Source organism: Protopterus annectens, chromosome 4.part1 (genome assembly GCF_019279795.1).
Source record: "Protopterus annectens isolate FY-2018-M chromosome 4.part1, PAN1.0, whole genome shotgun sequence".
Classification (NCBI taxonomy): Eukaryota; Metazoa; Chordata; order Ceratodontiformes; family Protopteridae; genus Protopterus; species Protopterus annectens.
This window is the reverse complement of record NC_056734.1, coordinates 245962192-245977615: the sequence shown is the minus strand read 5'-3', so window position 1 is coordinate 245977615 and position 15424 is coordinate 245962192.

The window sequence follows — 15424 nt, the reverse complement described above, 5'->3', positions numbered from 1 at the left end:
AGGATAGGTTAAGATGCCTAGAGCGAGTGACTCTTGCGCCATTAGATTTATGGATGTGCAGCACTTCCATCAGTGCAGGGTCAAAGACTGCCATGTAGGCCAGGCACAAGTCACCTTTCAGAAGCCAGTATGATAGAGAATATAGTGCCAGGGCTTTCAGTCTATCCACGTACATCATGCCATGGGTGAGAGGCCCTGTATTTTCTTGTTGAGAAACCCCTGTGGTCTTTCCAGCTTCTACAGGTGTCTTTTGAGGTACATGCAGAAGAGAGTATTGTACTCTATTATTGTTCTGTTGAGAGTTGAGTACAGTGGTGTTATAACATCCTCAGACCTGGATGCAATGCTCTTACTTATGAGGTGCATGACATAGAATGTTTTCCTTACCATTGTGGAAACCTGTTGGTTGAAGTTCAGACTGCTATCTACCTGTGTTCCCAGGTCTTTTAACACTGGGTTAGAGCTTGGGGGGGGGGGTGTTGTCAATACTCTAATTAGCGAGGAATTCCACTTTGCCAAAAGCAATAATAATGACACTTTTTTGCATTTACATGTAGACCCATGTTTTGATACCAATAATTTGTGTGTGTTAATTCCTCCAGTAATATGTTAACATCATTGTTGGACTCTATGATTGCACACAATTTGCAAGCATCAGCAAACTTGGTAAGCCAAAGGCAGTCTACTTTAGCCTGGACTTCTGAGAAATAGATTCCGAACAGTAAAGGGCACAGCACAGATCCTTGTGGTATGCCACTGGTGATGGCTCTACTGGTAGAGGATGAGTCCCCAACTATGTGTTCTGTCAGTGAGCCAACTGGATATCTATCTAGTGACATAAGGGTAATTCCCCAGCTGGGAGAGCTTCTCAATGCTATCTGAATGGAGGATTGTGTCAAAAGCCTTGGCCAGGTCAAGATAGGTGATATGCACTGCCTTAGCTTCAGCCAGGATTTTGGTGACTTTCTCGAAGAAGACTGCTAGGTTTAATAAGCATGATCTACCCTTATCAAAGTTTAGTTTGAGTCTAGAGTTTTAAGGTCACCTATGTCCTTGTTGACTATGTCTATGATAATTTTTTTCATGGCCTTGCAGATGAGACTGGTTAGACTTATGAGTCTATGGTTTCTAGGGTAGGTTGATGCCCCCTTAACCCCACTTTGTGCAAGGTGATTACTGTTGCTGTTTTCCACTCTGCTGGAACAAAGGCAGCTCTCAGGCTATGGTTAGAGAGGATGATAATTGCGTCCACTAGATCCTGTTTTAGATTGCTTAGTAAGCAACCTGGGATGTTATTTGGTACCACTGAGGCCATATTTTTGGCTTTGCAGAGTGCAGATATGGCCTGCTATCTAGAGATAATAGGCAGAGGACTGTTATCAGGTATGCTTTGGGGTATTGTCTGTGGGTTTGGGGGGGGGGCTAATTTTTCACCAAATCTGTCAGCTAGCAGGTTGGCAATTTCCTCCAGAGCAGCTTCATGTTTATACTTCTAGCAATAAGCAGCAGAACCTTGTTTTTGCCTTCAGTGGAGTTTTTTACATCAGAAATGTTGTTGCTTTGACATTGCCAAAAAAGGCACTATGGAGGAGGAAACCGCCTTTGCCAGTATCTGACAGCCAGGTGCAGACCATCTCTGACAAAGCAGCATGGCCTGTCAACCATTTCATTCCAGGCTGAGAGATAGTGGATCCCTCTGAACTGACACCAGAAGCTAAACCAATTCTTGATTCATAGGTTCATAGGTTCACAGGATGATACTAGGCTATTGGCCAGGGGGCCCTTATAAGCCTAGCTAAGAATTTAACTCATGTTCCCACAAAGTCAGCACCTGTTTTCCCTGTCCCGTAGGGACACAGGTGGGATCCCAGTGGTATATTTTCTGTTTCCCATCCAGTTGTCCAGGTTCTTCTTAAAGAGGACAAGTGAGGTACTCTGCTTAACATGAAGAGGCAGTCTGTTCCACAGATGGGAGAGTCATTGGGACACAAATCTATCCCACTACCAAGTTCTATTAATGTTACAGACCAGGTTGAGACCTTGCATGCGGGTTGCATGAGTGGAGTTCAATTTATAGATATGCAGCAACTCTATCAAGGCTGAGTCTGAGATGACCTTGTATGCCAGACACAGGTTGCCTCTGAGCAGTCTGTATGAAACTTTGTAGAGGGACAGGGCTTTTAGCCTATCTGTATAGGACAGGTGTTTGAGACCTTGGATTTTCCTGGTCAGAAACCTCTGTGGTCTCTCCAACTGCTGCAAGTACTTGGCAAGGTACATGCCGAAGGGGGCATTGTACTCAATAATGGGTCTGATAAGAGAGGAGTACAAGGATGCTATAACCTCCTTGTTCCTGGATGACATACCCTTACTTATGAGGTAGGCCATGTAGAAAGCCTTCAGTACATCGGAAGCAACATGGTGGTCAAATGTCAGGTTGCTATCAACCTGGGAAGCCAAGTCCCTCATGACTGATTGTGTGCTTAGTACATTGTTATTAATGTAATAATTAGTGGGGACACCATTTTCCCCAAAGGGGACAATGATACATTTCCTGGTATTCAGTTTGAGGCCATGCTTTTTGCACCACTCATTAGTTTTGTTAAGGCCATCTTGGAGGATGTTCACATCACTAGGGGCAGCTTGCACTCATCTGAAAACTTGGTCAGCCACAGACCACTGGTTTTGGCTTGCATCTCAGAAAACTATATCCCAAACAGTAGAGACCCCAAGGCTGATCCTTGGGTACACTGCTTGTTATGGGTCTATTGCTAGAGGTGGCTTCCCCTATTTTGACTGAGTGGATTCTATCAGTAAGCCAGTTAGCTACCCATCTGGTAACTTGGGGTTGATGCCTAGCTGGGAAAGCTTATCTATTATGCCTGAGTAAGTAAATAGTGTTGAAGGTTTTGGCTAGATCAAGGTAAGATGTGTGCACTGTCTTGCCCTCATCCATGGCTTTGGTGACTGTTTTGAAGAAGGTGACCAAGTTTAACAGGTATGAGCTCCCTTTGACAAAACCAAACGGTGTGGGATCAAGCATTTGGAGGTTGCCAATGCCCTTGTTTATAAGGGCCATGATAATGCATTAATGTCTTGCAGATCAGGCTAATAAGGCTGATGGGCCTATAATTGCCTGGGTCAGTGGACGCTCCACCTTTGTGCAGAGGGATGACAGTGGCTATCCTCCTTTCTGCTGGGATGAAGCCGGTGCACAGGCATTGGCTGAATATGGTGCTTAGTGGTGCTGAGAGCTCTTTACTGAATTTATGTAGGACACAGCCAGGGATGTTGTCAGGTGGCACAGAGGCTGTATTTTTTGCCTTTGAGAGGACATTAATAACCTGCTCCCTGGTGATGAGGTGAGGGGGGCAGGTGCTGGGGATGTCCTGGTTTACTGATGGGAGGATGGGGGGTGACGTTTTCACTGAACTTGTCTGCCAGCAGGTTGAGTATATCTATGGTGTTTGTGTATGTGATATTCTTTGCCTCCAATTCAGAGCAGATTTGGGAGTTGCCTTTGGGACTGTGGACATATGTGAAGAAGGACTTGTGCTTGTTCTTAGTGGATGTGGCTGATTTTAGCTTTAGAATACTTCACTAGTGACCTTATTTGCTTGTTCAGACAAAGGAGAGATTGCTTCCAACTTAGCACATGCTCCTTCTTGGTCCTGGACAGCAATTTTTTTTCCCTTTTATTATAGAGTCTGTTTATTGCTGCTGTCTACCAGACATGTTTACTCTTCCTTGAGGAAGATGATTTGGTCCTGTCAGGTATTTCTGAGTCCATGCAGCTATATATGTGCTCATATAGTTTTTTGGTGTAGGCTTGGACATTAGTGTTTGATTCAACTGAAGAGGTGGTGGCTGTGAAGCTGCTTATACCTGCTTTCAGGAGGTTATAGTCAGCTTTGGAAAAGTTCTTTTTGTTTGGCCCTGGCAATGGGGGTGGGGTCAGGGGAGATGGTGACTTCGATAGTGATTGCTGTATGGTCAGATCTTACCAGGAAGATGACACCGTAGGGGTGCTACAGTGGCTACTGATGTTGGTTAGTACCAGGTCCAGGATATTTTCACCTCTTTTGGGGGTGTCGACCAGCTGATCAAATGCATTGGCATTGATGAAATTGAGGAATCTCTGGGCATTCGTATTTGAACTAGAATAGGTCTTACACTCTATGGCTGAGTAGTTAAAGTCACCCAGGATCAGGGTAGAGGGTTGAATCTTGATGGATTCAAGTAAGTACAGATAGGTTGAGTGGGCCTCCTGAGTCATGGCTGGGGGTCTGTAGCTAACTATGATTTGAATTGGTGTATGTTGTCAATAGTTAACTGCACATGAAGTGTCTCCCATGTCTCATACTGTTTGATCAGCCTGGAGGTGTGTATGTCTTTGATAAATATTGAAACTCCACCTCCTTTGGCTTTGTAGCCCTCTGTTTGGGGTCTGAATGTATGGTAGGACAAGTAACCTGGTAAGGCCTGGGTGCTCTCCGCAGCATTGAACCAGGTTTCGGTGACTGCACAAATGTCAGCATCTTCCAGGGCAAGGGATGCTTGCAATGAGTGCAGTTTCATGTTAAGACTCCTAGCGTTTAGCAGCATGACCTTTAAATTTTGTTTAGAAGAATTTTTCATGTTGGTAATTTTGTCCTTGTGACTTTGCCTAAAAAAGGCACTATGGGGGAGGCAAGAGCCTAAGCTAGAAGCCTGAAGCCCAGGGTAGACAAATGAAGGCCATCTCTTGCAAAGCATCATAGTCTGTCAATCATGTCCTCCCAGGCTATCATGTACTGGATCCCCTTGGAATGACATTGTTAAAGTCAATAATTTTCTGTTTGTACTAAGGCATCATTCTGGGTGATGGTAAGATGCTGCTTAAGGCTAGGAACATACCTACCTGGGACACATACTCAGCAAGCTCAATCATACCTCTCTTCATATAGTCCAGAGAGGCACATCTCAAGTCATTGACACCAAAATGGACCAAAATGGACTATGACAGAGTTATAACAGTACCTGTTGTTGAGAGACTTGAGTGCGTGACTGATATGGCAGATTCTAGCACCTGACAAGCAACTTAATGTGACTTTCCCCTTGTCTAGCCTGGTGAGGGGCACATCTGTGTGTCTCATGATAGAGTCTCCTATGACTAGTATGTTGAGTTTGTGGCTGGGCCTTAGAGGCTGTGAGACACAGGCATGTGTACTATGTGTGGTACTTGGTGTGGTGGGTTGTGATGTACGTGTGTGCTTTTGATTTGGAGGTCTCTTTTGTTTAGGTATGTTTTTGTTGAGAACCTCCACATATGTATGAATGTACTGTAGAGATGTGGGTGGTGTTAGATGTGTGGTGCTTGTGGTGTTTGTGCAGACAGCCTTGTCAGTGCCAGATGTAATGGCTTGTGATTGAGACAGCAAGAATTCTAGGTTCTTAATGTAATTGCATCTCTCACATACTGTGTTCTTAGGTGGTAGAAGAAGAAGGCTGTCTGTGCACATGAGGCAGTTGCTACACTGTCTCAGGATGCCCATATCAACAACACTAGCAGGAGAAACTACAGGAAATTGTCTATCCATGGTTGTCAGAATTCGTGGAAGAGAATTAAAGGATGGCAGAGTGGCTACCAGCAGAATAGAGTACCTATAGGTGTGAGTAGGGCTGGATAAAGTCACAGTAGTTGCAAGGGATGGCATCAGTTACACAGGAGTGCTGGTAAATGAAAAATTGTAACTGAGATACCTCGCAATGGGTTAAAACAGCACAGTGGCAGTGTTAAATGAGCAAACAAGTGCAACACCCTGCTAACACAGTGTATAAATACTGGAAAAGATGGAAGAATCTAGAAGCTCGAATTACTACCCAGTCCTGCTAGCCCCTTATCTTTCAACCAATCACTTGTGCTAGAGAAGGTCAGGCAACCCTGTTACTCTCACTAGCTGTGAAGACAAGACACTACTCTGGCTGCCAGAAACACAGGAAACTCAACAAGCAAAACTCAGTATAAATACTGGAAAAGATGGAAGAATCTATAAGCTCAAATTACTACCCAATCCTGCTAGCCCCTGCTCTTTCAACCAATCACTTGTGCTAGAGAAGGTCAGGCAACCCTGTTACTCTCACTAACAGTGAAGGCAAGACACTACCACCAGAAGATGGCTGCCAGAAACACAGGAAACTCAACAAGCAAAACAACCAGGCCTGGATAACAGCAGGCCTCTATCCAGACTATGCTTAGGGTTGCCAGCTGTCCATTTTTTGACTGGACTGTCCAGTTTTCTGAAAAAATGTCCGGTTACAAATTTCATTCAAAACCGGACAAGGGAAGTCCGGGTTTGTGCCACTGCCACATAGTAGCCGGTGGCCAGAACCACATAGAGTGAGAGAGGAGGAGCACCCCCCCTCACTTTTACAGCTGTATAACAATAGTATGTTCCAGTACGTCTATGTGTGTGTGTGTGTTTCTGCCACCCACGCAATTTTAAAATAAAGGACAGTACAGCTTTCATGGAGAGTTTACATATGCCATTGCTGTCCAATTGCCCAAGTGTTTTTGCTGCTTCCAGAAAAGAGTTGCTCGGGGTATGCTGATATTTTGTGTTGACATACGCTGCTCAGAGTTCACAAACAGTGTTTCATTCAATCTGTGGTAAGCGCTTTCATTTCTAATTGTTAGCGCTTACACGGAGTGAATAAAACACTGTGGACTTGGAGCAGCATTTGATTTACATTGGAATTTGTTGGGAGGCATTGAGGCAGGAAGAGTTCATAAACTGCAGACTCTCTACAGTTATTTTTCCATAAACCAGAAACGCAAATAAAACTATCATTCTGGTTCTCTATTAAGAAAGTGCTTTCTGTATATGTTGCCTATATATTTGGTGTCTGGACGATTTTAGTGACACTTGTTAAAGTAGTGCAGTCTTGCATTACCTGAGGTTTGAAATGTTTATTTTGAATTATCGCTTTCATCAATGAAGACATCATCATAGTGGTTATAATTGTGTGGCGATATAGTTGCTATTTATATATGCAGTCAATCCTCTTGATAGTTACAAACTTAAGATTACCAGTGTAAGGCTGCGTGGGGCAGTGGATATGAATAATTTGGAATGTTCTGTCAAAGTGTTTTTCTTTTTTTGCGCAGATTATTAATAGTTGCAGTGTGCCAAAAAGGGCTGTGTTACTTATGTAGATACGGAAGAAGCGAACCTGGTTATGGTGTTTTTTTTTTCTTTATTATTGTAGACATTGTAGTGGTGTGTGGGGCTAAATCACCATTTGGTATAATATTTTTCTTGTTTTGGTTAGGTATGCACACAGTGTTTCCGTTGTAGTCTCTGTGACTACATCTGTTCTGGTGCTCATGAACTACGTGCTATTCTATGTCTTCTGTGGTTTGTCTTCAGCCTGAGTGGGCAGAGTTTGGATGCTGGTTACTTGGTTTGTCTAGGAAGGAATGCCCTTATTTATAAATTCTTACAAACATAGCTCTCTGAATGTAAAACGATTTTAATGATGATCTTGTCAGTTTCTGTTGGGCAATTAGTTTTACTTTATTTATTTGGGGAGGGGGGGGTCCTCCTGTCAAAAAAAAATATTACCCTCTCACTTTACAGCTCACATGCTTTGTTTTTGATAGTTTGCATTACCAGTGTTATATCACGTCCGCATTTTAACACGCATCATACCTTTTTATTTTGTAATGTTTTGCCATTTGCATCATCTTCTCATGTCTACTAAAGTGAACTAAGAACTGTCCTTTTGAAAACACGAGCTAGCAACAGCAAGCAACACAGTATCTGCACATTAATAGCCCAGTTAGTTCGGTATGTGTTGGATGTTCATCCTCCAGTTAGCACCTTTTGTTTAATTGATGAAGTCACTGTTGTCTGGTGATAGTGAGATCCACTTATATTTGACATTTGTTGACCAGGAAAGTTTGACTGGGTCGCAAACCCATTTTCAGAGGAGGCCCAGAAAGAAAGGCTCCCCAAGACGTTATGTGTACACAGAGTAATAAATATTTTACAAGGATGTACACTACAATTACATTACAATACAACAATTATAAAATGTGGGATTACAAATATTGAGAGAAAAACAGTAAATTTGCAAGATTTTTTTTTCAAATATTAAAATAAGTTGGGAAGAGGTGTTAATTGTTAAAGGATATTTAAAAGAAGAAGGCAGGTTTGGGGGTTATTTTGTGTTTTTATGATCATTAAGCTAAGAAAAAGGTAGGTTTAGGGAATATTATGATAGTTAAGGTTAGAAAATCAATAGTAAAGAAAAGTCATTTAAAGTAATTTTTAAATTAGAAGAGTTTCCTGCTGGTTTTGAGGGGTAGAAATTGAGCTTAACTAGTAGAAAACACTCAGAGAGGAAGAGAGATGGTGTATCTGTTTGGATAGATGCAGGGACATACATGAGTGTTTAGTAGATAGTTTTTTAGGGTGAGTTTAAATTTGTTGAACCAGTTAATGGTGTTTGTGCTGGCTGGAAGTGAGTTCCGGAGTTTTGCAGTGCCCAGCTCTTTTGTTTGGTACGTAAACAGTTATGAGTTGTTTATTTTCTGAGTGGAGGTTTCTGGTGGGGGTGTAAGGTGTTAGAATGTCCTTAAGAGCAGGGTAGTTGTTTGGGTTATAATTTGGGGCATGATTGCCATATTAGTAGCTTGGCTGATCAGTTTATGTTGTCTCTGCTTAATTACTTAGCTGACAGCAAAAGTAATTGAGTCTACTCATATATTTTGTTGAGTGTGTGTGTGTGTGTGTGTGTGTGTGTGTGTGTGGTGGGAAAGATTGTACCATCTGGTACTGAGTGTTAATGATGAAGTAAGGATAACATTGCTTATTTTGCCTCTATTATCAATACACCAGTAGGGGTAGATTATTCACCATACAGCTCTGCAGGCATCAGGAACAGAAAAAGAGGGTGTTCCCATCAGCTGGTGTCATGGTGATGTCACAAAATGGGTGGGGCGTGGGTGGGAAAGGGGGTGGGAATGGGTGGAGTTATGGGTGATGCAAGGGATGTGACCTTAGTCCGGTTTTAGCCACAAAGAAAGCTGGCAACCCTAACTATGCTACCTGACTAGAACACAGAAGCCTCACAAAAAATGCACAGAAAAGCACAAATAGAGCACTCACAAACAGAAAATAGAACTCTCAGTATGAAAAAGCATTTACAGTTAAGTAATTCAATAAAAATGCAATTACAGTAATGAAACACTATCTAGCAATGAAAATGCAGTTAAAACAGTATAAAACAGTACACAATGCAGTGAAACTGTAAAAAAGCTTTATAACATTGCACAATGTAGTAGATTAGCTGTATAGCACAACTATAAGAATTAAGTGAATTCAATGAAATAAATGTAAGAAAAAATGTATTCTACTCTTGGAGCCACAGGGAATTTCTGCTTTGTCAGAGTGATGAATTACCACCCTTCAGCCTGGTAAAAAAAAAGCACAGCCCCTGCAGATACAGTGTTTAAATACTAGAAAAGATGAAAGAATCTAGAAGCTCAAATTACTACCTAATCCTGCTAGCCCCTACTCTTTCAACCAATCACTTGTGCTAGAGAAGGTCAGGCTACCCTGTTAGTCTCACTAACAGTGAAGACAAGACACTACCAACAGAAGATGGCTGCCAGAAACACAGGAAACTCAACAAGCAAAACAACTAGGCCTGGATAACAGCAGGCCTCTATCCAGACTATGCTACCCAACTAGAACACAAAAACCTCACAACAAATGCACAGAAAAGTACAGATAGAGCACTCACAAACAGAAAATACAACGCTCAGTATGAAAAAGTAGTTTACAATTAAGTAAACAATAAAATGTAATTACACTAATGAAACACTATCTAGCACTGACAATACAGTTAAAACAATATAAAACAGTACAAAACTGCAGTGAAAAAGTAGAAAAAGCTTTGTAACAGTGCAAAATGTAGTAGATTTAGCTGTATAGTAGATCTATAAGGGTTAAGAAGTGCAATTCAATGAAATAAATGTAAGAAAAAAGTATTCTGCTGTTGGAGCCTCAGGAACTTTCTGCTTTGTCACAGTGATGAATCACCACTCCTCATCCTTGTGAAAACATCAGTCATTTCTTGTTTATATTGTGGCATCATCCTGGGTGATAGTACATTCTACATATACATTCACAGTGCAATCCATACTGTATTATGTTGATACTGATTAGTGTCCATGCTACAGCTATCTTTATTGACATGTCCTCTTCTGCTGTACATTACCGTGCTTCATCTGTCCTCTTTCCTGTTTATTCCTACAAGTCATCTTTGTGTCCCTATTCAATACACACACTTCTCATGACTGTTTATTTATAATGCAGTCTAAGTACCCTTGCTGCTCATTTGCACAACCTTTTGTTCGATATGCCTTAAACATGTTATCACAATATTCTGCACAGTATACTGTTATGTAATGTGTTAGAAATATATACATTGCTTTATTAATAACCCTGGTAATAGATATGGCATTTTGCCCAAACACTCAGACCTAGTTTACCCGTAGGTAAACAGGTTTACATGTCTGCTCCTGTCTGTGTTGCTTTACACAGTTTCCAGGCCAGCAACACTGCTGCTAGCCAGGAAACTGGATTTGTTTATGTTTAAATGTGGTGCTTGGTATAAATATGCAATTAGCCTGCTGCTCACTGTGCAAACACTTTAAAGTACATGTAGGCTATGCACTAAGCCTACACAGTTTATTGAATCCCCCTGTATGTACAGTCTACTGTTTTAAATGCATTGATAAAGAGTATATTTACGTGAAAGCTTTGCTTAATAAATTGTTCATCACAACAGTCAAAATTCTCTTTTTTTGGTTTACTGTTTTATATTTTGTTGAATTCCATTCAGCTCTTTTGAGGAAGTTGGTTGCTCTTGTTTGTATTCTTTTAAAAGTAAGGCACAGCAATTTTGGTCAATTCCTAAATGTTTTTTTAATATTAAACATCTTTAAACATTAGTGGTAATGTATTGGAGTAAGGAGTTTCAGGTGTGGTAAAATTATAACAATTTAAGTGTATACCTCTCTCACTAGCTAAGCTCTGAGAGTAAAAGCAGATTTTCACCAGACTGAAGCTTTTGCAGAGGATCCCTGGATATCTGTAAAGATCATTATATTTGTCACAAATCCAAGGAATGTTTGTAGCAGACAGTTGTTTGTGTCTTTTGGCTTTTTCAGGTTAGGGATCGCCATAGCGGAACTCCGGTTCGCTAATGATTGGCAGTAGATTTTTACGTGCTGGCTTGCCGGGCCTAGCACACAACCTTCAATGAAGGAATGCCCATTCACGCATGTCGTCACACAGAATATGCTCTAACTAAGAATCGAATGGGCAACATCTAACTGTGAGGTGACAACGCTACCGCAGCACCACCACAGACAATAAACTTCATTAAAAGTATAGTATATAGTAGGCAAAATGTTTTAATTGACTATTTTAGTTATATCTATGTGTAGATGCAACCAAAACACTGCTGCATTTTACTGATCTGTTGTCTCATAGTCAATATTTTATAGGCATATATATTCAAAGCATTTCACTACATTTACAACTGAAGGGCAATTAAGAAACTTAGCCAACACACCCCTTTGTATTGAGAGTATATTAGTTATCTCTGATAAGAAGAGTTTTTCAATATTTCTCTGTATGAATTTATGATCTCCCACACAATCATCAAGTCTGGTTTTGAAAGCAGATTGGGGATTACTTTTGATGTCATATAGAGGGATTTTATTTTAATGACAGTGAATGCATTGGGTTATGAATCTGTCATACCAGTAGATGCTGTTGATTGTGGTGTGGACATTGAGGTTTTGGCATAACTGTTTTGCAGACCATTGGTTTATGAAGGTGGAGGGGTTAAAAAAAAATAGAGAAATTCAGTATTTCAAAAGCGAAACAGACATCACCCCTAAGAATACTGCATGAGATAAAGCAGAGAAATTACTGTGCCTTTTCTCATAGCGATATTGCATGTATCTCTTTGTAACATGGCCTATAAATTCTGGATTATAGTTTTAGGTTCAGTCTATTACAATGCCATATAGCCACACAGCTCTGACATTCTCTAGTCCATCCTTCCATCATCAAGAAAAGGCAAACAAGCCCCTCTGCCTCTGTTAGCAGACAAGTCTTTGTGGAGACAGTAAACTCTGATGTTGTTTCTACCGAGTTTAAAAACATAAACGTGTCTTCATGTGGAATGTTGGCTTGCACTGGTATTAAGATGCAACAATACTATTAAAGATGCATGGTCAATAAAATGAGGCACTTGTCAGCTCCTTGCCTTACTAAGCATCACAGTTAATATCACACATAGAAAAGAATGGGACAAATTAGATTAAAATAAGAAAAAAATATTATTGTCAGCCATAAATCATCTCACTTAATGCAACATGGCATTTTGAATGCAATGCAAAGATAGTTTCTTAATTTCTACATGACATCTGCGTCTTTCATCTCAGTCCCCTTTTACTTCTGTTATCAGCTTCTACACAACATGAAGGAGTCTTCCTTTAATTTTGTCTTCAAAGATGTTGAGGACATATATTTCTCCAATCACTTTACTTTGAACAAGACCACCCCTTCCCAGTCTAAGAACTATGCATGCTTTAAGGATATCACCCGAAATCTACCCTTTCTCTTCCTTCCTTTCCCTAAACAAGCATATAGAGTCACTAATGCACCCTGAGATCTTTGCAAACTAACAGTAACAGCAGAATCTCAAAGCCTTTGACAGAGTCTAAGAACTGAATTAATTGCTACAACAGCTAAACTGGTTGTTATATGGCTGCTTTCATTTTCAACTTACACTAATTTAGAAATAATGCAATTACATCACAGTCAAATGTCATAACTAGTGTCTCAGTACAAAATATTACTTGAATAGGAATTTAAAAATAACCACTGTGATTCAAAGCAACTGTTGTAGACATTAGGTGATAATGTACTGTATCTCTCACTTTTGCTGCTTTTTGTAGTTAGATTTTTTAATATCAGAAATGCTTGCCTATTATTCCTAATATACAAAACCTGGCAAATATAGGTGTATAACTTGTCACTATTTTGTATTTTTATAAACACAGCTCTTTTCTCAAAACAAGAACTTACGATGTACGCGACTGTGTAGTTTGTTAATTTGTTTATGCTGCTGCAGTAGCTGGACTGCTGTGACCGGATTTGCTGTAATTAGATACTGCTGCAATTTGAGAGCAGTATCAGGAAAAATGCACCATATAAATCAACTTTTCACACAAAATAAAAATACAACATAGTCAATATTACCCTCTAAAGAGTCAGTTCAGATTAAAAACAAGCACATTGGTAAAACAAAATCTAATGTTGTATTGCTTTTTTTATGTTGCAGTTTAAACAAGAAAATAAGGCAACACTGTAATACTGATTTATCCCCTTGTGATAGCCATTTGTGAAATTATGGTTGACTTTACTTTCACTGTGAAATTGCTAATGTAATTGTTACTACCAACAATCACAAATATCAGATGTGCTACCAAGACAGCAGAAAGGCAGGTAGGAAGCAGCAGGAAAGAATACTGGTAGAATCTATGCTCCAGTGCACTGCAGAACATTTCACTGTGATGAGTCTTTATGAAGCTTGGTTGACAGTGTTCACAATCCTTTTTTAAGTAAACATTCATTTTGGCAGTTAACATCAGAAATAGTGGCAACCCTCCAACATAACTCATTGGATTTCAAATTGTCTAACAAATAGAACCCATGAGATCTGTCACCAGTGGTGGGCCCCAGGGTTTTTTCCCCCTGGGCCACTACTATTTGGCATTTACTTCTCAGACATCAAAGCAAATGTTAAGAGTTTATATATGACCAAGTTTGCAGATGGCTATAATCTTTGTGCCATCATAAACTCCCTGGAGGCCACTGAAATCCTCTGGGAAGGTCTTTTGCAAACAAACAACTGGTTTCAAAACCATGGACTAAAGTCAAATAACAAGAAATGTGTAACTGTAACCTTCAGTAAGCATGGCTTCACTTGCAACTGTCACATTGACAACACACCCTGAAAGTTGATGCCATAGGATGTGATCTAGGAACCTGCATCTTCAGTGAACTGCTCTTTGATCACCATGTATCCACTAATGTAAGGAAGTCCTTTTCCATTTCACAGCTTATATCTAAAGGAAAGACATATAGGTTCAGGGATGTAATTATTCAACTGTACTCTGCTCTCATATGACATCAATCAATGAATAAAATGCCCCATTTGGTATGTTTCTGTCCAAACACTTGACACAACTAGAGTGACCACAATGCTTTCTCCTAAAAAAAATCATGGACCTAAATCACAAAAACAATACAGAGTATCTTACAGCCATGTCATTCTTCTGGGTATCATACAGGCTACTAAAAAGAGACCACTGCCTTCCATACAGAGCATCAATAGACCCTGTCATGTCAGACCTATTAAACATTCACAGGTCCAATGATGATATGAGCACCTTCTGAAATGATTTCAATTTCATTTGCAACATAAATAAAACATGTTGGAGGACAAATATGTATCACAGACAATACCTATACTATGGAACTATCTTCCACTCTATATAAGTATATCTTACTCTATTCAAACATTATTTGAATAAATGAAAGGGAAACTGCAAATTCACCCCTGTTTAACACCCATGTCCCTTGCTGATAGGGCACAACATATCCTTGTTCTGCCTGCCTCTGGATTATTTGTATCCAAAATAGAAGAACTAAAACCTAACATGGGAATGTATCCTCACAAATCAATAGCATAGTATGCACCTATGAACTTATAATGAAATGCCTTTACTCAGAAAGTTGTACTGCCACGATGTCAGTCATAGAATGGCAGCTTCTGCTGGGAGGAGTCAGAGGCTACAGCCTTCTATCCATAATGGGGAATCGACCTAGGGCTGAAAGCTGATTAGAGAACAGCTCAATATCTGAATGTGTTTCGTTCCAATTTATCATAGTTCATATCTCAAGAGTGTAGTAATTATTTTACTTGTGTGAGATTATGAATTGCAAGGTGCACCTACCAGCACAGCACTGTTTATTCAGATGTTCATTTGCTCATTTTTAGCATTTTATCTGCAAAAAATTGTGCACGTACTGTTTGATTCTACTGCATCAGTCAAGCCTCACAATTATTGAGAAGAGTGCACATTAATTATTTATGTATGCATGAATGTATGTATGCATGTTAACTGGGTAAATGTGTTTGTCTAAAGACTCTCTTCAGTCACAAGTTGAAGCTTAATGGTGTCAGTACAAGAAACAAAAATGCCTAATATATAATAGTTATACAACAGAAATACTGTGAAATAGCCATACATTATAACATAACATGTAGATTATATACATACACTAATTTA